At 38.4% G+C, this 22397-nt stretch overlaps 1 long non-coding RNA gene across 1 annotated transcript; it reads right to left on the reverse strand.

The window, feature by feature from the left end:
- Window positions 1-1104: 1104 nt before the first annotated feature.
- LOC106731131 lies at window positions 1105-15175 on the reverse strand. The gene is made up of 3 exons (XR_001367550.2): window positions 15037-15175; window positions 9831-9910; window positions 1105-1215 (listed from the first exon to the last, which is right to left on the reverse strand). It is a non-coding gene; the product is annotated as an uncharacterized LOC106731131 (long non-coding RNA).
- Window positions 15176-22397: the final 7222 nt, after the last annotated feature.

The raw sequence follows: 22397 nt of genomic DNA on the forward strand, positions 1-22397 counted from the left end.
TTCAGCTGCTTTTTATCAAAATGTTCAAGCCCCTTTCTGAAGGAGTCTCTTACAGTCAGAGCATGCCAACCAGACGCAAGTGAAACCATCACGTTCCCAAAGGGCATTGCACACAATAGGCCCTCAGCAAATTGCTGAACTGAACACAGGCAGGGGAAATTTGGACTCAGTTTCTTTTGCGCACTCTCTCTCTCTCTCATAGTTTTATACATGAAATTCGCTGAATGTCTGCATTCAATGGTTGGCTTCATTTTAGGGAGGCAGGAGAATTTGGAGACTGGGATCACAGGCTCCAGAGGCAGCCAGAATGAGCATTCAAATAATGACTTCACTACTGACATGCTGTTGATCTGGCCCAAGTTAATTAACCTTTCTCAGCCCAGTTTCCTCTTCTATGAAAAGGGGATAACAGAAGTACTTTCACCACGTCTTCAAATACTTGTCATAGTGCCTGGCACAGAGCAATTGCTTAAGACACGTTAGCTGTCATGACTAACATAGATTGGAGCCTCCAAAATTTGTAAATTTAATTCTGATTGCACATCTACCTGTTGTGTTTTTATACTCCTAATATATCAGCAATGCATAACTGTGGCCAACAAAAAAAAATTTCAGGTTTGATTCAATCATCATAGAGGGTTTCAAGGCCATTTTCAGCTTTAAATACTACAGTTGCACTGACCAACATGGCAGCCACCAGCCGTTGTGACTACTGATCATTTGAAATGTGGCTAGTTTGCATTAAGGTGTCCTTTAAGTGTAAAATACACTCTAAACTTCAGACTTAGCAGGAAATTAATAATAATTTTAAATTGGTCACATGTAGAAATGATACCACACTAAAGAGAATATATTTTTATATTATTCACAAGCTATAATTATTAACTACATTAATAAATTTGGCTGTTTTTTTCTTTTTAGTATATGAATACTAGAAACTTTAAATTTACATATGTAATTGGCATTTGTGGGTCACATTATATATTTCTATCTGACAGGGCTTTTCTAGAGAATAAAATAAACAACTAGCTAATCATAGGTGCCCTGCATACTTTGTTCATTTAGATTTAAGAAGTGACTTGTCACCAGGTGAAAATCAGTTACCTTATAGTGCTTTCCGTTGCTTCCAGTTTTCCAACTTGATTCTCAGGGATTTGGAGACATGGTACAGTACTTTCTGAGCAGTGTTCCTTGCTTAGGAATTTCCTTTCCCTGCTGGTTTGACAGTAAACAGATTTGTGAACCTTTAGAAGGTAAGACTGACTCCAGATTTGGCCCTATGGAATAAATCCTTATAGGTTAAATCAAAGACTGGTTAAGAGATGGGAGAAAGGAAAAAATATCTTTTATTATGTTGAAGTTGATTATTTTCATTTAAATGTGCTAAGTTGATTTAAAAGCCATCATTTGCTGCATTTTAATACCTGAGATAAAGATATACTTAGCAGAACAATTTAGTTTTTAAATTTAATGTTTTTCTTTCCTTAGAACACAAATAGGTTGAAAGTAAAAGAATGTAAAAAGATATATATGCAAACAGTATCCAAAAGTGAGCTGAAGTGGCTATATTAATGTCAGACAAAATAGATTTTTAAGATAAAATTGTTGTCAGAGACAAAGGAGGACATTTTATTATGATAAGAGGGTCAATCAATCATGAAGACAATTCTAAACACAAGTACCTCACCAACCCAAAATACATGAAGTAAAACTTGACAGAACTGAAGGGAGAAATTCAACCAAAAAGTTGCAGAGGTTTCAGTTTCCACTCTCAAAAATGGACAGGACCCCTAAGCAGAAGGTCAACAATAAACAGAAGACATGAAGGGCACTATTCACCACCTAGACCTAACAGGCATCTATCTGTAGGACACTCCATCCAAAACCAGCAGAATACACATTCTTCTCTAGTGCATAGGGAACATTCTTCAGGGTAGATCATATGTCAGACCATAAAACAAGCCTCAGTATGTTTAAAAGGATTGGAATCATTCAAAGTATGTTCTCCGTCCATAGTAAAATGAAATTAGAAATCAAGAACAAAAGGAAATTCACAAGTAAGTGGAAATGATCACACTCATACATAACAAATGGCTTGAAGAAGAAATCACAAGAAAAATTAGGAAATACTGACATGAATGAAAAAGCCCCAAACCCCCAAGATACCAAAACTTATGGAATGCTGTAGAAGCAGTTCTCATAGGGAAATTCAGAATTGTAAATGTCTTCATTAAAAAGGAAGAGAGATCGCATATCAATAATCTAACCTAGTTTCTTAGAAACTAGAAAAAAGACAAACTAAACCCAAAGCAAGCAGAAGAAATAATAAAGACAAGAAAAGGAAATAAATGAAATAGAGAACTGAAAAACAATACAGAAAAAAGCTTCTTTGAAAAGATTTTAAAAATTGACAAACTTTGGGCTAGATTGACCAAGAAAAAAGAAGACTCAAATGACTAAAATCAGAAATAAAAGGCAAGACATCACTACCAAACTTTCAGAAATAAAAAAGAATTATAAAGGAATATTATGAACAGCTGTATGCTAACAAATTAGATAACCTATACGAAGTGGGAAAATTCCTAAAAAGTCACAAATTCCAAAGTGAATTCAAGAAGAAACAGAAAATTGAACAGACCTTTAACAAAGAGATTGAATTAGTAATTTTAAAAACTTCTCGCAAACGAAATTCCAGGACTAGACAGCCTCACTAATGAATTCAACCAAACATTCAAAGAAGAATTAACACCCAATACTTATTAAACTTTTCCAAAAAATAGAAGCAGACTGAACACTTATTCATTTTATGAGGCCAGTGTTAACCTGATACTAAAACCAAAGAAAGATAGCTCAAGAAAACTACATAACAATATAAGTATTGATGTAAAAATTGTCAACAAAATCCTAGCTAATTGAATATAGCAACAAATAAAAAGGATTCTATATCATGACCAAGTGGAATTTATCCCAGGAATGCCAGGTTGGTATAACATAAGAAAAATCAATCAATGTAATATATCATACTAATAGAATAAAGTACAAAGACCACATAATAATCTCAGTTGATGCTGAAAAAGCCTTTGACAGAATCAAACATCCTTTCATGTTTAAAAAAAAAAAACACTCAACAAACTAGGAATAGGAGGAAACTTCCTCAAACTGATAAAAGGCATCCATGAAAAATCCACAACTAGTATCATACTTACTGGAGAAAAAAATGAATGCTTTCCTTTTGAGATCAAGAGTAAGATAAGAATGTCCATTCTCACCATTTCTATTCAGCCTTGTACTGGAGATTTACAAATGACATGATCTGCTATAGGAAAATATTCTGATAAATCCACAGAAGTGCTATTACAACAATAAATAAATTCATCAAGGCTGCAGGATACAAGATCAATATATAAAAATCAGTTATATTTCTATACACTAGCAATGACCAATCAAAAAAATGAAATTAAAGAAATCCTATTTATAATAGCATCAACAGATCGTATAATACCCAGGAACCAATTTAACAAAAGAAGTGTAAGACTTGTATACTGAAAATTATAAAACATAGCTAAAAGAAATTTATAAAGATACAGATAAATAGAAAGACATTCTGAGTGCATGGGTTGGAAGACTAAATATTAAGATGGCAATTCTCCTCAAATTTGTCCACAAATTTAAGGCAATACCTATAAAAATTTCAATTTTTTTTCAGAAATGGGCAAGCTTATCCTAAAATTCATAGTAGTTATAAGAGACTGCACATAGCCAAAACAACGTTGAACAAAACAAAACATTGGAGAACTCACACCTTGATTTTAAAGCTTACTATAAAGTGACAATATGAACACTGTGGTACTAGTGTAAGGATAGATGTGTAGATCAATGAAATTGAATGGAGAATTCAGAAATGAACCTTACATTTGTGGTCAATTGATTTTTCACAAGGGTGTTGTGATGGTTAACTTTATGTTTCAAGTTGCATAGGCTATGATGCCCAGTTGTTTGGTCAAACACTAATTTAGATGTTGCTGTGAAGGTAATGTAGATGTGAGTAACATTTATAATTAGTTGATCTAAGTAAAGCAGATTCCCCTCCATAAGGTGGGTGGGTCTCATTCAACCAAAGGAAGGACCTTGATAGCAAAGACTGAGGTTTCCACAGGAAGAAGTAATTCTGCTTCAAGACTGCAACATAGGAAAACTCTGCTGGCTTGCTCTGCAAATTTCAGATTTCAGACTGCAGAACCAATTTTTATCCGAATTTCCACTTGCCGTACAGATTTCCTACATGCCACTCCCTGCAATCATGTTAGCTAATTCCTTAAAGTAGATCTCTCCATAATTTATCCTTTTGGTTCTATTTCTCTGGAGAATGCTAATGTATACAGGTAACAAGACCATTCAGTGTGAAAGATGAGTCTTTGAAACAAATGATGCTTGTACAATTGGATATCCACGTGCAAAAGAATAAAGTTGGACTGCTACCTCGCACCATATGCAAACCTCAAAATGAAGCATAAAACCTAAGTCTGGGAGCAGAAACTATAACATGCTTAGAAGAAAACAAGAACAAATCTTCACGGCCTTGAATTAAGCATTGGTTTCTTAGAGATGATACAAAACCCACAAAAGACAAAGAAGAAAAATAGACAAGTTGGATTTCATCAAAATTAAAAACTTCTGTGTTTCAAAGGAAACCATCAAGAAAGTGATAAGACAATCCACAGAATGGGAGAAAATAGTTGCAAATCATATATCGGATAAGGGATTTGTTATCAGAATGTCTAAAGAACCATTATAACTCAGTAGCAAAAAGACAACCCAATTTTAAAAAATGGGCAAAACATTTGAATAGACACTCTCCCAAAGAAGATATCTGAATACAAATAGCTAATAACCGACTTAAAAGATGTTCAACATTTGTTACTAGGGAAACATGAGTCAAAACTACAATGAGGTATCACTTTGTGACCACTCACTAGCAAGTGTTGGTGAAGGTGCTGGTGGGGAAATCGAACCCTCCTGCACTGCTGATGGGAATGTAAAATGGTGCATCAAGATGGAAAACCATTTGGCAGGTCTTCAAAAGTTAACACAGAGCTACTGTACGATTCAGTAATTCTACTCCTAAGTGTATGCTCAAGAGAAATGGAAACATGTCAACACAAAAACTTGTACATGAATGGTCACAGCATCATTATTCATAATAAAAAGAATTAACAATTCAGATGTCCACCAACTGATGAACAGACAAAATGTGGTGTATCTAAACAGTGGGATATAATTTGGCAGTAAAAAGAAATGAAGTACTGACACATGGTACAACATGGATGAACCTTGAAAATATGCTAAGTGAAAAAAAACCTGACACAAAAAGTCGCATATTATTTGGTTCCATTTATATGAAAGGTCCAGAATCAGCAAATTCAGAGAGGTGGAAAGTAGATCACAGGTTGCCAGGGGCCTGGACTTGCTGGTGGGGGCAGGAAGGGAGGGGAGGGAATGTGGAGTCACTGTTAAAGGGTATGGAGTTTCTTTCCGGGGTGATGAAATGTTCAGGAATGGGACAGTGGTGATGGATGCACAACTCTCATAAAAATACTAGACACCCCATTGTACACTTTAAAAGGGTGAACTTTGTGGTATGCAAATGATATCTCAACATAGCTGTTATCATAGAAAATGCTTTCCCCTAGAGCTCTGAAGGAAATTGATCCAGATCTCAATTACTGATTATTTTTTCTGTCTTTCACAGTATATTTAGCTTTGTTCAGAATACATGGATAACATTCATAACCCTCAAACCTTCCGAGCATCCCTAAACCATTACCTGGTAGGAGATGAGGAATGGGGAGATTCAGAGATGATTTAGTCTATATATCGTGCTTTCCACCTAACTGCTATTTATTGCCAAGTACCTTACAGTTTGGGCACAATGACACATACATTTTACCTCACGCATTGTGATGACATACAGAGTGGAATATTAATTGTGACATAATCCACATCTCAAATTCTCATCCACTGGCAGGATAGATGTTTAACTGTCTATAGGTAATGAGGAAGAAACAAAAAACCTCCACAATAGTTCATATTCTTCAATTCTCCCCACTGGATGTGTAGTATCACTTCATATCATATTTTACTACATTAGCACTTAGTTAACAAACATTTCATTGATTCATTTATTTAGCAAATATTCATTGGACACCTCCCCGGTTGTGGGCACTGCTGGGCTGTGAGGATTCAGTAGAAAGCAAGTGGACCTTCACGGAATTTATAATCTTTTGAAAGAGGTCAGACAATAAACAAGTAAACGGGGTAGATAATTTCATATAGTGACAAGTGAGGAGAAGTGGATAATGGTTTCAAGGATGACCAGGGTGGAGTTGGGTGCTACTTTAAGGAGGGGATGTTTGAGCAGAGATTTGAATGATGAGACAAGTGAAGAAATGGGGAAAATTCCACCAAGCAGAGGAAACAGCGAGTCCCAAAGCCCCAGGGGCAAAAACGAGTCTAGTGTATTCCAGCAAGGAAAGAAGGGCACAGCTGTGGGGGAGTGAGCTGTAAGAAAGGGCCTGTGGGGTAAACAGGGGCCAGGTGACCTAAGACACTGTGATTGTTCAATAGTGTGACTTATTCTAAGTGGAATGGGAAGCCATTGGGTTAAGTAAGGGATCTGACCTGAAGAAGTTTCAAAAGATCATTCTGGCTGCTGTATAGGAAACAGACTGTAGGAGGGAAGCGACGGAGGTCATTGTAGCACCTGAAAGTCATGAGAAGACGGTGGCTCGGACGACAGCCATCAACAGTGTCCTGAGTGGGCAGATTTAGATACTTTTCTTTTGGAGACAGAGCAGGATGTAGGGTGCAGAGGCAGATCCTGGTTTTGTAGGACCTGAAACTCATACAATTTGAGGGCCCTCTGTAAGAAAAGTTAAAATCTGAACACAAAATGTGGTGCCTTGCGAGGCTTCAATGTGAGGCTCCTGGCAGCTTAACCTTCATGAGATTTCATGGTGGATCCTCCCTTGATGGGGGTTAGATGGAGAAATCCAGGATGCCTAGGTTTGGGGTCTGAGCAACGGTGATGCCATTAAGATGAGGAAGTGTTTGCGGTAAGGTCTGGAGAGAGGAGAAGAAGAGTTCGGTTTTATTCATGGTAGGTTTGAGATGCCTAGAAGACATCCAAGTGGTGATGTCCAGCAAGTAGTTAGACAGAGGGACCAGGAGATCAGGAAGAGGGCAGGGCTGGAAATATCAACTTAAGTCATCACATTCATGGCATTTAAAGCTTTGGAATTGGATGGCATTGCCTGGGGAAGAGAGAAGAGGGCCAAGGACTCAGCCCTGAGACATCCCAACACAAGAGGTCAGGCAGAGGAGGTTTCTGACTCATACATAATACAAGGAGAATCATAAGAGGGACCTGGCACAGTGACCATCAGTCACTTTAAATCTAACTCCCTTTCAATCTCTGCTTGCAAGGGTTCTTTAACCAAGGAATCCACTAATGAATGTAAAGAAATTTGGAAGAACAACTAGGCGCAAATGTTAGAGAAAAAGTCAATTGCACAGCATTTTATTTGAGGGGATTCTTTTTCTTTTTCATATATCAGGAGACGTGGTATTTACTTGGTGCTTGAGGAAATACTATTTTCTCTAAATCTTCAACCATTCAGTCCTTCTACAATCTAATCTACTCCCCCACCTCACAGAAACCACACTTTAACATGGAATTAAAATAACCATTTAAAGATATTAGATCAAATTGATACTAAGATGTCAAATGCTGTCCTCTTCCCATCTTATTCTATAAGCCCTTGTCTAATTTTTATGCTTAAGTTTTTCCTTGACCATCGGAGATAATAGTAAGGGTCTTTTAAAGAACGTAGAAAGGAAATGGGAAAAGCAGGAGTGTGTTTTAAGTTCTGTCTAAGAGTGATATTGGAACCATGCTAGAAAAATGCTTGTGTTACATGGATTCAGCCAAATATTTCCTCTTAAAACATACCTACAGACAGAAAATCTTGATAGAACTCAGCTTAAGATGGGAATATTGGGACTTGTATCTAAACACCATCATCATAAAGGGATTCCATTATGTTACTATCCAGGCTTGTTATAGTCCGTTACATACATACACAGATGTATATGATTTCACAGGTGATAGCTTATAAGACATATGAAATCAAGGCACAGACAGAAACTGAAAGAGGCACTATTTTTAACAGGGTAGTCAAGGGAGACCTTTCTCAGGAGGTGACAGTTTAGCACCCAAGGGTGGCTTGCTTCATGGAAATTAATTTTCCAAAAGAGCAAAGTTATTTAAAAGATTCATACTAAAAATGCTCAACCATTTTTATATCAGATTCTAAAATAATAGTAGCTAACGAGATTGTTCTCTTTCAGTGTCTAAGTGCTAATCTTCTATTCTTTGTCTCCTTTGATCTTCACATTTAACCAGTGAGGCTTCAACTATTTTGTCAAGGAGAAGTGTATTGTGGCCGGGATAAAACTGGTGCCAGCTGCCGTTCCACTACTAACCAGCTATGATGCTGAACTGGGCCATCAGGGCTTCCCCAGGCCTCTGTTTCCTCATCTGTAAATTGGGAGAGTTGGACTGGATGCCTAGGGCATCTTTCCAGCTCCAACATTTGAGGATAATTAAGCCAATTACCTCTCTGTGCTGAAATAAATTACAGAGGCCACTTAGAGTTGCTAGTCCTGAAACAAAATTGCTCTGTATCTCTGGGACTTGAGGTCTTCTATCTACCTGCCTGCTTTTTAGAAGTTTTTTCTTTTTTCTCATTTTTCTGTTGGTCAGCTGCCACTTATTGTAGCGGCCAACCTAAAATGTCAGCTGTCACTGCTTGTCACCTGCTCTCATCATCTTGTTTGCTGTGTGCTTTGGAAACCAGATAACCCAGGACATTAAACGGTACATGAAATAGGCCGAGTGCTGACTTTATTTTCTGTAGAGTTCCGTACGTGAGCTTTACAACAATTGTTGGGCCACAACAATTTAGGGTTTCTTATCTGTGTTTCCAGAAGTTTAACTCTACTAAGGTGCTAACACAACGTGCTGGCACAGAGCTGCCTCCTACTGCTAATGACAGAGGTTCCAACATCTGTGCGTATGAACACTTGACAGAACAATGGACCAAAACTGTTTAGGAAGGCCTAAATTAAACTTTATATAATGAAAGCATTGCTATTGACAAGTCCCTTGTATCTAATAATTTCCTTTGTAATTTTGGTGTTTTCATACCTTGTTAGGGGATTAAGTTTTTAGGATAGATAAGTGGTTAGGTGCGGTAGTCCATTAAGTAAGTCGTCTTTTGACTACTTACTGATTTAGTTTTCCCACAATGAAAATGAATTGAAAATGAAATGATGCCTAGTAGACATTCCAGTGGTGATGTCCCTCCTTGACTTGACTGTGGTCTCTGAAAATTAAGATAAAATGTCCTCAGCCCCTGACAGGAAACAGCTAGAATGTATAGAGGACTAAGATGGGAACTTGAAAGATTTTAAACAGAACTGATTTTTAGTTGCTTGAGAAATTAAAACCCCTAAGGGTCGAGCTGCTTTTAAGTTTTGTTTTGTTTTGTTTTGTTTTGTTTTGTTTTGTTTTGTTTTCTATAGGAAAGTTGAGTAGAAAATCCTGGTGGATTGGATTTCACTTCATTGGTGAATAGGAAGTGAAATGATCAAGAAATGAATATCATCAGTGTGGAAGAAAAGAGTAGGAGCTTTTTGTTTAAAGGCAATAAAGAATGCAATTAGCAGTGAGCAGAGACAGAACAAAGTATTTCTGATAACGTGAGTCTTACTTGGGTGCAGCAAGGATCCTGATCAGGGGAAACAGCTGTGCCCATACATGGGTCCTGGGAAGGTTTCTCCCTGGAACCACCTAAATGAAATAAAAACACATTCTGATGCTTTCAGGATGGCTACATAGATGGCTAGGACAAGAGTCTACAGTCTTTTGGGTAACTCTAATCATGCGATGCTTCCTTAAATACATGGAGTTGGTCACCAGCGAATCTAAGACACTATCAAGGAACAACTAGGCAGTCATGGAATTCTCATTCTTTCATTCTTGGTTTCCGTCTAGGACATTCTCAGAATCACTTTTTCTGGCCTTTCCTCCTTCGCCAGTACCACTGTGGGGACTCTGGACAGTGAGAGAACTCAAAGGCCCTCCAGAATGTCACACAGGAAGACTTTCTCTCCAGACTCATCCTAATTTGTCCCTCAGTATGGATTAAGTTCTTACATTTCTTCATCTAAATCTCAGGTCTGTGGATTACTTACCGTAGTCAAAGCTGTTCTCAGCACTGTGGTTGCTCCAGTTGTGGGATGTCATTAATCCCACAGTTCCAACCTCATGGCTTGAGATGTCACCATGGAGACCTGACTGCAATTATGACCCGCTGCAGGGTAAGCCATACCATGTGCTGGCCCACTTCAGTTTGCCCACCATACAAGCTTTCTGGACCGTTCAGCCATTCAGATATTATTGGCTGATCCAACTGTTCCCAAAGCCACAGGAGGAAGGGATAGGGAGCTCTGGCCTTTGAGACTTCAAAACTCATGCAGCTGGGGGTTACTCAGACTGGGTACAAATGTACTATCAATTTCAGTTTTGAAACTTCTCAGTTTCTTTGCATAGGGTTTCATAACTATTCTACTACTTAGTCCTGAAAAGAGAAACTCATCTCTCTGACAGACAGAGATAAATTTATATAGAGGCAAAAGGAAGTTCCCTATGAAATAATTTTATGGCATTTTGGTTTGTTCAAGTTCCTATACATTAATTTATCCAACTTGGCCTAGGTTGTCCTGGTCCTCAATGACCTAGTTTCACTCCATTTAGTATTTCATCCTTCTGTTTCTTACTTTTCATCAATAATTAACAAAAACCAAGCTTCTGGGTTTATAAAGTTGTTTCATAAGACATGATCCCTGTGTAAAGATCACATTTTTTTTTCTTGGTAAAATATGAGGTCTAAGCACTTTAAATGTCTCTCTGCAAATCCTGAAAGTTTTTTCGGCCCCCTTCCCTGCTTCTCTGTCCTCATTTCCATCACGTGTTGTTTGTTCTGATGTTTTTGCTTGTGAGCTGGGGTTGTGGCAGTGAGGTGTCTTCATGGCATTTTGCTTACGGATCCTACCAAGAGTCCCAAACCGGAGATTGTGCAGGTTAAGAATCAATGATTGAAGGATTATAAGGTGATTGTAAGATGTGTGAATAACATATTAAAAGAATTAATCCCCACCTTTCCTCCAGCCCCTGGGAGACTGAGCAGTTGCTGGCTGAACTCGGCTCTCCTGGTTGACCTTTGGGCATTTCAAACCTACACCAAAGACTGGAATCTGGGGACTGTCTATTGATTTCTTCATCAGCGGGTGCAACAGGTAGGAAAATAGTTGAGACAGAAGCATCACGGTGGACATGGGTAGGCTAGAAAATCTGGGGGAGGGAGAACTGCAGTAGATGTGCATTATGGCCATTTTTGCCTCACACCTGACTTTAGCCACAGGTGAGCCCTGAGAATATCTGATAATCAGAAAACTCCATGATCCCATCTTCTTCTCCTTATTTTTCCCCTCTAAGTTCATGAATTTATTTATTTTTGAGAATTTGTAGAAATTGAATTATAGTTGATAGACAGCATTATCTTCTCCTTTTTAAAAGTAAACCTTCCAATGATTACTTACCTGGGGTGTCCTTCTTCAGTTAACAATGGGATCCTTGGAGCTGTCCAGGTAGCCTTCACATTTCCTTTAGTACTATTTGAGATGACGTGCATGTGAGTGATGTAATATAAATGTCTTTTGTTTGTGAAAAAAGAAAAACTCCTGTCATTCATTCTTAAACACTCAGTGAGCTCATACTGTGTTCACGCGATCAACAGTGGTGACTTTAGCGGCACCTGAAGTACCTTTTCACCCTTAACTCCCAAACCTCAAACCACTCCATCTACCTACTCCCAAACTGGTACATGCTCATTTCCTTCCTACCATCATTAGCCTTATTTTTGGGAATGTTGAGTCCGCAGACCTTAAAAAATAATTTAAATTAAAAAAAAGTTCATCTTTAAGCAACATAGTAACTCAGAGATGAGGAAAGGCCTGGAAGCAAAGCCCTCCCAAGGCTGCACCCTTCACGAACATGTTCATACGGAAACACTGTTGAATTGCTTTCCAAGCTACACCATATATTTGTGAAACAACTTAGCTATGCTCTTAGCCATTGAAGATGGATCACCCCATAATATAATTCAGACAAAAGCTGGGTTTATTTTTTCAGGCAATCATTTCAAAGGCCACAGGAAATGAAGCACATTTGCCCACTGGCTCCTTTGTGGCCAGATTTTGCACCAATATGGAAAGTCTGCTTTGTAGGACTAACCATTCAAACAGAGGACTTGCCTGGAATGCGTCTACATAGCTCCTCTAACTTGAAAGCTCATCTCTATAGGAAGTGGGGAGCTTTTTCAGCATTTTATCCTTCAGTTTCCATTCTATAAAAATCAAACTTAAGATAGGGGAATTCTTCCAAATTGTAGATTCATGGAACTAGAAAGGATTGGGAGAATTCAAACTCATACAACTAGGACTCATATAGAGGTTTCGATCTCAAGCAACCCAGAAATTGAGAATCCAATCTGAACTTAACCTTTCAAAAAGAAAATTTTTATGGGCAAATGATCTGAAGAGACGTTTCTCCAGAGATGATATACAAACCAGCAGTAAACACATGAAAATCTGTACAACATCATAAATCATTGGGGAAATGAGAATCAAGACCATAATGATACCACTTCACACCCACTAAAGTGGCTATAACCAAAAAGTCATAATAACAATGCTGGTGAGGACGTGGAGAAATTAGAACCCTCTTACACTGCTGTATGTAAAATGATGCAGTGAATTTGGAAAACAGCCTGGCAGTTCCTTGAAAAGCTAACCGTAGAGTTATCATTCAACCCAGCAGTTCCACATCTTGGTATATACCCAAGAGAAATAAGAACTTATGTCTGTACAAGACCTTGCACATGAATGTTCTGAGCAGCATTATTCACAAAAGCCAAAGGTGGAAACAACTCAAATACCTATCAACTGATGAATGAATAAATGATATGTGGTATATCCGTGCAATAGAGTATTATTTGGTAACAAAAAGTAAAGAACTGATACATGCTACGACATGAATGAACTTTGAAAACATGATGCTAAGGAAAGAAGACAGTCACGAAAGATTACATATTATATGATTCTGCTTACATGAAATGTTCAGAATGAGTCAATCGATAGAGTCAAAGTAGATTAGTGGTTGCCTGTGGTGGGAGAAATTAGGGGACAGGGAATGAAAACTAAAGGGTATGAGGGTTTCATTTTGAGTGAAAATGTTCTAAAATGGATTACATTTATGGTTGTACAACTATGAATATACTAAAAACCACTAAATTTTACACCTTAAGTAGGTGAATTGAGTGATATGTGAATTATATCTCTAGGTTTCCTGTCTCAGTTTTTGATTATCTTGGCTACCAGAAAATTCTGTTTTATATTTAGCCTCATTCTTTTCACTCACTCTAATCAAAACTCACTTCCCTTTTGTTTTGTTTTTGGTAGAGACAGAGAGAAGTAAAAAACTTCCTTGTTAAACTTCCTGAATCATGATTGTTCTAACACTCAGAGGTCCTTATTAAGTCAGCTGCTTGGAGGAAACAGTGTTGGTGCCTCTAACCTTTTCTCATCGGATACATTTTTACACCATTGTTTACCTTGGAGCTCCTCTGGGAGCTTAACCACTCTGGGCCTCAGAGTCTTCATCTATAAAATCTGAATGTTGGACTAGATTTCAGGGACCCCTTCCTGCTCTAAAGTTCTGTGAAGAATGTCAATATCCTTTGAGACAGAGTAGACATATGAAATAAGGATATTTTCCTGAGCCATTGTAGGCATACCTACAATCAACTATGAAGAGAATCTGGAAATGGATTCGGGTAACCAAGGGTTAAAATCAGCGACCACAGCATGAAGGGGCCACAGCAAAAGGCTAAGTCAGGAGACTTGATTCCTGCTTTTATGACGTGTGGTGAGAATTTGGAGAGGTCACGTGAGCCCTCCTGTACATTTCCTTTTGTGTAAAATGGGCTGCATCTAACTTGCCTAGCTCCCTCTAAGAAATGTTTCCATTGCATGAGTAAATGAGCAGATATCGTAGTGCAAAGATTTTAACAATAGTTTGTAGACCAAAATAAAAATACTGGCATTGAAAGACCTTGTTCTGTGGAGAAAATTTATGTCACCGAATTTTGGTGGGGGGGCCATTTTACTTTGGTCTTATCATCTCCTCTTAAAGCTTAACGCATACGGTACAGTGAAAATTGAAGTAAGCATGAAAATAAAAGCTTAATGAAATCATGACAAATGTAAAGCCAAGAAGAACCTAAACAATTAACAAAATATTTTTCTTTCAAATTTAGCCTAAAAATCTACATCAATTATAAAAATTGTTAAGCATATTTCTGGCTGACCCTCCCCCCACCTGTCTATTGATTTCTTTGTTAAGTTGTCTCACCTTTCTGGTCAGACCTCAGAAACCAGAGGTCAAGGGGCCATGTCTAATTTCTCCTTTGTAACAACATCTCAAGGCCTCTAACAGAGCGGGTACCTGCTATTTACTTATCAGTACTGATGTTATTTGTTGCCTTCTGACAGAGGAGGTTAAACTGCTAAATATCAATGTGACACTAAAAATTTTGCAGTCCAGGTAGAATTTCTTGATGGGGATAATGATTTCTGAGAACTGTAAAGCTCATTTAAAGCATCTTAGGCAATGCCAAATATCTTACAATAGTCATGAAGTCAACTCCATAATAACGAGACTTAGAAAACTGAACAACATGCAACTGAAGCATTGTGCTGTACACCAGAAATTGACACAGCATTGTAAACTGACTACACTTCAATTAAAAAAATATATATATAAGAAAACAACAACAGATACTAGAGTTTACACACCTGAATAAGTGCTGGTCTTCGAAGTAGAGAGACTGGATGCCTTTTCCAGTGATGGCACCGTTGTTCAAAATGGCATGTCTTCTCCTCAGGGAACTTTGTTCAGAGTTAGACTGCCATCTTTCAGGAGAACCAACCTCATCACTTACGGTCACACAATGTGGTTAATGGTGTTTCTCTTTCCTCTCTTTTAAGTGACTTGATTTATTGGCAAATAAGATGTTTTGTACAGGTGGCAATGTCACCGTACCAATGACTGTGTAATTGGAGTCAGAGATGGGCCTGCCAAAGTAAACAAACATCCATCTAGCTGAGGTTGACACTGTTCCGGATGTGTGATTGCATCCTTAAAACAACCCTTGGAGATAGGTGGTGCTCGGCCCGAGAATCGGGGTGCATTCAGGGACATAGACCTAGATCCTGGGCCCCGAGCGAGTCCAGATGGGCCGGACAGAGTCTGAAGCTGCTGATGGGTGTCCCTCCTGCTGAGGGTCACCTGGCACGTTGCTCTCTGCTGTTGGGAGGCCCTCTGGGGACATAGCAAAACCACTGCAGCTTCTTGGCATAGCAACAAGAAGCACTTACAAACGGCAATGGTAGTTATTTACTTTGGCTGAGGTCCCAGCCCACCTTCCAGGAGCCGGGACTCAAGGTGTTCACCTGGACGGGGGCCAGGCCATCCTAAAGAGACTCTGCTTCTGGAGGAGAGGAACCTCCAGGAGTGGGGGACTCCCCTTCCCCCCTCAACCCTTCCCAGAGTTCTCATCCTCTGCCAGCGGTCCTGTGAGCTCTTGTTTAAGGTTAAATTTCATGGGCAGCCTCTTCAAAGCTTTGCTTTTTGACTCTTTCAAAAAAAAAAAAAAAAAAAAAAAAAAAAAAAAAAAAAAAGAGGGAAAAAAGCAAGGAGGGAAAGAAAGAGAAAAAGAAAGAAAAACCTCAGGTTTTGGCTTTTGAAACTACTGCTACATGTTTGGGTCAATCAGAAAAATTTGAATGTAGAAAGACAGATTGTGTACTCGTGAAAACAGATTACAGAACAATCGTACAGGATAAGGCTTTTTTCAGCTCATTAAATGTTACATTGAGGGTCTCTGATGTTCATAGCAGCACTATTTACCATAGCCAAGACTTGGAAACAGCCTAAATGTCCATTGACAGATGACTGGATAAAGAAGATGTGGTTTATTTATACAATGGAATACTATTCAGCCATAAAAATGATAACATAACACCATTCACAGCAACATGGATATCCCTGGAGAATGTCATTCTAAGTGAAGTAAGCCAGAAAGAGAAAGAAAAATACCATATGAGATTGCACGTATGTGGAATCTAAAAAAAAAAAAAAACATAAATACAAAACAGAAACAGACTCATAGACATAGAATACAACCTTGTGGTTGCCAGGGGGGAAAGGGGTGGGAAGGGACAGACTGGGAGTTCGAAATTTGTAGATACTGACAGGTATATATAGAATAGATAAACAGGATTATACTGTATAGTAGTACAGGGAAATATATACAAGATCTTGTGGTAGCGCACGGTGAAAAAGTAGGTGACAATGAATATATGTAGGTTCATGTATAACTGAAAAATTGTGCTCTACACTGGAAACTGACACAACATTGTAAATTGACTATAACACAATTAAAAAATTTTTAAAAATGTTTCATTGAGGGTCTCTGGAAGGTGGAAATGTAAAAATTTTATGTATTTATTTTTGCATGCCTATTTTCTAATGTTTTTGATGCACAGATATTGCTCCTTTTTATATTAATAAAAGATGACAGTTGACCTTTGAACAGCGCGGGCTTGAACTGCACGGGTCCACTTACACACGGATCTTTTTCAATAAGTATAGCACCTGTATTTTCATTTTACAGATCTTTAAATTAACGAAATCTGGGGGAAAGTTTGTGTTTGACTAGGGGGACACAATACATAGAATCAAAAGAACTAGGATTTGAGTCCTGATTCTACCCGAACTGCTTCCTGCCCTTGGGTGAGTCATTTATCAATTCCTGTCATTAGTAAGGCAGAGAGAGCTATATGTTCTGGGTTCAATTTCCAGTATCGCCATTAAAAAATTAATAATTTTTTAAAAATTAAAAAAAGTTAAAAAAAACCTAATTACTACCCCCCCCCCCAATAGGGCAACCACGAGTAAGACACTGAGGTCACCTGGCTAGTGGCAGGTAGCATAGGGTATCAGGTGTGCCTGGTATGAAGCCTGTACTGTTTTCATGTGAACACAGCACCTCCCTGTAAGACAGGCTTCTGAAAATCAAACCTCCTTCCAAAGCAAACTGACATGGAGTAGTTTAAACACAGGAAAAAAAATTCATTGCACATATGCATAGCATAGGAATTTCAGATACTGCAGAGGTGAACATTCATATCAGAAAAATCTGCGTAAAAAGGAGAAACTCAGTACCTCTTTTCCAGGTAGTTGGAAAGGGCTTTGAAGAAGTGGAAAGTGAAGAGTCCTTTAAAAGGCTCCTTTGGGTGCAGTGAGAGAGGGGACGGTGGGGCAGGAAGGTGTTACTGGTCATACTTCGGTGCTGCGTCTTACTTTGATCAGAAAAGAAAAAGACAGGACAGATAGAGGAAATTTGGCACAGTGTCTTGTATCCATTTTGTAAAGCCGCTGTCACAAAGTATCACCAACTGAGGGGCTTACACAACAGAAATGTAGTGTCTCACAGTTCTGGAGGTTAGAAGTTCAAAATCAAAGAAATTAGATTCCTATATCTAAGAAAGATGCAGCAACAGTTACAATAAAGTTTCACATCAATGTCAACAAAGTAACTTTTTATAGTTCCTTAGCGTATGATAGGTGCTGTATGAATCCCCCCCAGCTTTATTGAGATATAATTGACATATAACGTGTTACATGTGCAACGTGATGACTTGTTATGTGTATTTATAGTGAAATGATTGCCACAATAAAGTTAGTTAACACATCCATCACCTCCTATAGTTATTTTTTTTCCTTGTGGCGAGAAAACTTAAGATCTACTTTCTTGGCAACTTTCAAGTATACAATATATTTTGTTAACTATATTCATCAAGATGTACATTCGATCCCCAGATTGAATTCTTAAGATCTATTCATCTTTATAACTGGAAGTTTGTACCCTTTGATCCCAGTTCTGCCCAACCCCTGGTGTCACAAATCTCCTCTCTGCTTCTATAAATTTGACTTTTTTAGATTCCACATCTAAGGGATACCATACAGTATTTGTCTTTCTTGTATGAATGACATTGATATTTATCTTTTTTTTTTCTTCTAATATCCCCATTCTTCCTTTGACTTATTTTCTAAGGTAGACATATTTGGGAGACAGACATATTTGGGAATCACAGAGTTAAAGATGACTACGTTTGTTTAGAAATTATATAAACCATAGGAGTTGGCCAGTTGTTGGACTTTTCCTGTTGCTAGATTGATAAATGACCTAAAAGATAAAATTTCCTTGAAGAGACTACCCAATTTTCAACAATGCTGCACTATTTCCCTTGATCTGAGGCTAGGCCAGCTCTGGAGACATGAGCACAGAGATGTCAATAGGACTTGCTTCAAGTTCTGAATTCTGATATAATTTTGAACTTTGAAAAAAAATTTTTTCTGCTTCCAATTTTATCTTTGGAAAGTGATACTTTCGTCAGATCATGGCCAGATTTTGGTGGTGTTAACTCAAGTTTGATTGAAAATTAAACCGAGAATGCCTTCTGGAGATGGAGATGCCTTCTCGGATTTGATTTTTGCCTACTTACAAGCTAATAAGTGAGTCCGTTGCAGTTTCATGAGTGCTGACAACAGACAAAGATTCCTGGGACTGAGATACAGGACTTTTATTATTCATGGCAGAGCAGGCAGCATGTTCATCAGCATATTTGCTTCAGTTCTCTTTGCCCGGAAGTCCTGTGGGGATGATGTGATATGGCCCAGATGAATGCTCTCCACGCAGCGGGTTTGAGATGCAGCTGAGAAACATTGAGCTTGGGGAATCCACTGCTTTTAGAGCAAGCAGTAGGCAAGCCTGCTCCTTGTCCCTGGGGAGATATTACCCCATTGCTCAAGGTAACCAGCTGAATAAACAATCTTGCCCCGGAAGGAAAGTAGATAGTAATGAGAAAACTTTTAGGAGGGGCTGAATTAGTGGAAAACTGACTGTGGGGATAGAAAAGCAGTGAGGAAACTACACCAGCAATCTGGGTAAAAGGCAAGCAGCATTATGTAGGGCCAGCACAATTTGCAAAACTGTCGTCTGTAATAAAAGACGATTTATAACAGACGATCCTCAAGATAGGAAATGCTACTAATAAGCTTTTGGATTTGGCTAAAGGAATCCCCAGGGACAATATTGTAAGTGTCAGTTTGTTGGTCCCCAATGCATATGATAAGATATAGGAAGAGACAGGTGAGGTCAAAATGCAACTGTTTAATTTGCAAGCAGAATTTAGAGAAAATATAAGGTATCCAAGATTTGCTGGGGTGCAAAATAAAACAGTTTATTCTTCCTAGGTCCACAGCAAATAATATTCTCAAGATGAAATGAGGCCTGGGACCAATGTCCAAATTAAGCACATGGCAGTGATGTCATACTTAAGATCATTGAAGGTTTTAAGGCAGTGCCACCTGGACTCTCTGGGAGGCGGACTGAAAAAGCTACTCAGCTGCAAAATGGGCCATTTCTGATGGAAAAGTAAATTTGTCTCAGAGGGCTGAGCCAAGAGTCTTCCAGAAGAGATGGTTTAATATGCAGGGGGCAGCAGTGGACCCTGATCAAGAGACCATTCCTCCCTCTGGTTTAGGGGGGCCTGGAAACATGCCCAGCTGTATTTTAGAACTGCCACAGAACAGTGACTTCTGCACACCTCCCAACCTCTATTCTTGAATAGGATTATTCAACTGTGATTATTCTGCTTACTAATGTATTTTGGGAGGGTGGGGGTGGAAAATTTGTCTTTTTGTTGTGCAGTTGTCCAAATTGAGAGGAGCCACACCTGAGGATGGGTACCCAGGGAACCTCATTTGGACCTGACACCGGTGATGAGATTGTAGACTTGAGCAGGATCCCGTAACTGGATGACACAGGTGGGGTTACTGGGGTAGGGGTGAGCATATTTTGCATGTGAGAGGAAAATAAATCATTGTGGTCAGCGGGGAGATGATGGTAACTTGAAAAAAAAGAAGAGGGCATAGTGTTGTACTGGCTTTCTCATCCAGAAGTGGAGTCTATCATTCTGTCTTTGAACGTGGACTGACCTTGTGACTTGCTTTGACCTACAGAATGTAGCAGAAGTGACGAGGTACGGCTCCTAGCTGAGGACTCGGGGAGTAATACAGCTTTAGCGCTCATCCTTTTGGAGTGCTGCCCTATGTGAAAAGCACAAGCTGGCCTGCTGGGTTCATATAGCTCAGCCAAGACATAAGTGGGGACATTTTATCCCACTGACCCTAGTCGAGCTGCCAGATAATGACCCTAGCAGAAAAGCTGATTGGTTCAGCCACCCAAATTGCTGACTTACAGAATCATGAATCACAGCAGCTAAATAGTTGTTTTAAGCTTCTATATTTTGATCTGGTTTATTACAGCCCCTGGAGTAATAAAGACACCAAAGTTCTTAATGCAAATTCACCATAAGCATAACATCCTTCCAGAAGAGTCTCCCAGTACAGTGACTTTGGAAAACTGAAGTAGTGTCTTAAGTATGACATTTCTGCCATGTGCTTAATTCAGACATTGGCCCTAGGCCTCGTGGGCAAGTAGACTTCATTATCCTGTAGCTCTGCTCCCAGGTATATACAATAGAAAGGTGTATATAATCACTAAAAGACGTGTAAAATTATGTATATAGCAGCATATTTGTGGTAATCATTAACTGATAATATCTACATTTCTATCAATGGTAGAATAGATAAGTTAATTCTGATACTCATACAATGGAGTGCTATGCAGGAAGAAAGCAAAAAACCTACCTCTGTGCACAGCTGCATGGAAAAATCTCACAAAATTAATGTTCAGTTAAAAAAAGCCCAACACGAAAGAGTACATTGTACGATCAGCAGTTAGGATATTGGAGGCTTCTGCAATGCCCGGAAGGCAGCCCTACCAGGGCTGCCTGGTCACTTTCTGTTTCTTGATCAGGGTGGGGATTACAAATGTTGGCTCCTTTTGTGAAAACTCACTGAGCTGTGAACGTATGATTTAGGCACTTATCTGTATGCATGATGTAATTAAAAAAAAAAAAAGCATTTCCTTTTTAAAAAAGAGGGCCTCAGATTAATATGGGAGTTTTCAAAATGGAGAAATTTGTTTTTATCTGCAAAATCTAGGACTTTCCAGTTTCTACATCCCGATGTCTTCAGGAGAGAACTTGGTTTTATCTTGTCAAATATTTTCTCCGTAACAGCTCTGATCATGCTTCAATAATCTCTTTTCTCTCTTATCCCTAAATCTTGTTTTTAATCTTGATTATATTGGTCAGATTTGACTAGCATCCTTTAATAATCTGTACATGTTATGGATTTCAGGAGACCAGAACACATTTACCGTGGATGATTTGTATTAAGCTGTCTTGTGGCCAGTGCAAAAGTGCTGGAGGAAGGAGCAGAAGATGAAGGACAGAAACAGCCTGGGGCCTGATTATGAAACATCTTGAAGATATGCAAGGTTTTGCACTCTATTTTTTACGCAACAATTAAAAAACAACAATTATTCTGTGTTTTCTAAAGATATATGTATAAAAATCTACAAAGATGACATATCTGTGTTAAAAATAGCAGAGTAAGAGAGTTTTTCTCCAGTATCCTAAAACTACCTGTAAACAAAAATAAATAGGAAAGAAAACTCCTTATTTGAATAAATTAAGAGACAGCTGGAAAGCTGAGCTGCACTATAGGAAGTAGGGTGGCCATTTATATCAAAAGTTAAGAACATAACATCTATGTAAAACTTTAAATGCATAGTTACCTGTTTTACATTTTGGATTTTTATAGCAATGGGTATCTCACTCATTTTAAGGAACAAGCAAATAACTTATTTTAAAAAGAAGATAAAATGTTGGCAGGAGAATGGACCATGAATTTGAGGATGTAGATAAGACTTGAGATGGGAAGACTAGACATATCTAGTTAGACCAGGTAAAGTTAGAAAGGGTGGCACTAGAGGATGGGGGTAGTAGTAAGAATTGAACCTTGTCCTAATAAACTGTCAGATATAACCTAAAAATACATTGTTGTCTTATTTTAAGCCTTATTTCTTTTTGTAATTTTGGATTAAGGTAAAGGAGAATTTTAAAAAAATTATTTATTTATTTATATTTGGCACGGGGAGGCAATCAGGTTTATTTAATTA

Source organism: Camelus ferus, chromosome 14 (assembly GCF_009834535.1).
Source record: "Camelus ferus isolate YT-003-E chromosome 14, BCGSAC_Cfer_1.0, whole genome shotgun sequence".
Classification (NCBI taxonomy): Eukaryota; Metazoa; Chordata; class Mammalia; order Artiodactyla; family Camelidae; genus Camelus; species Camelus ferus.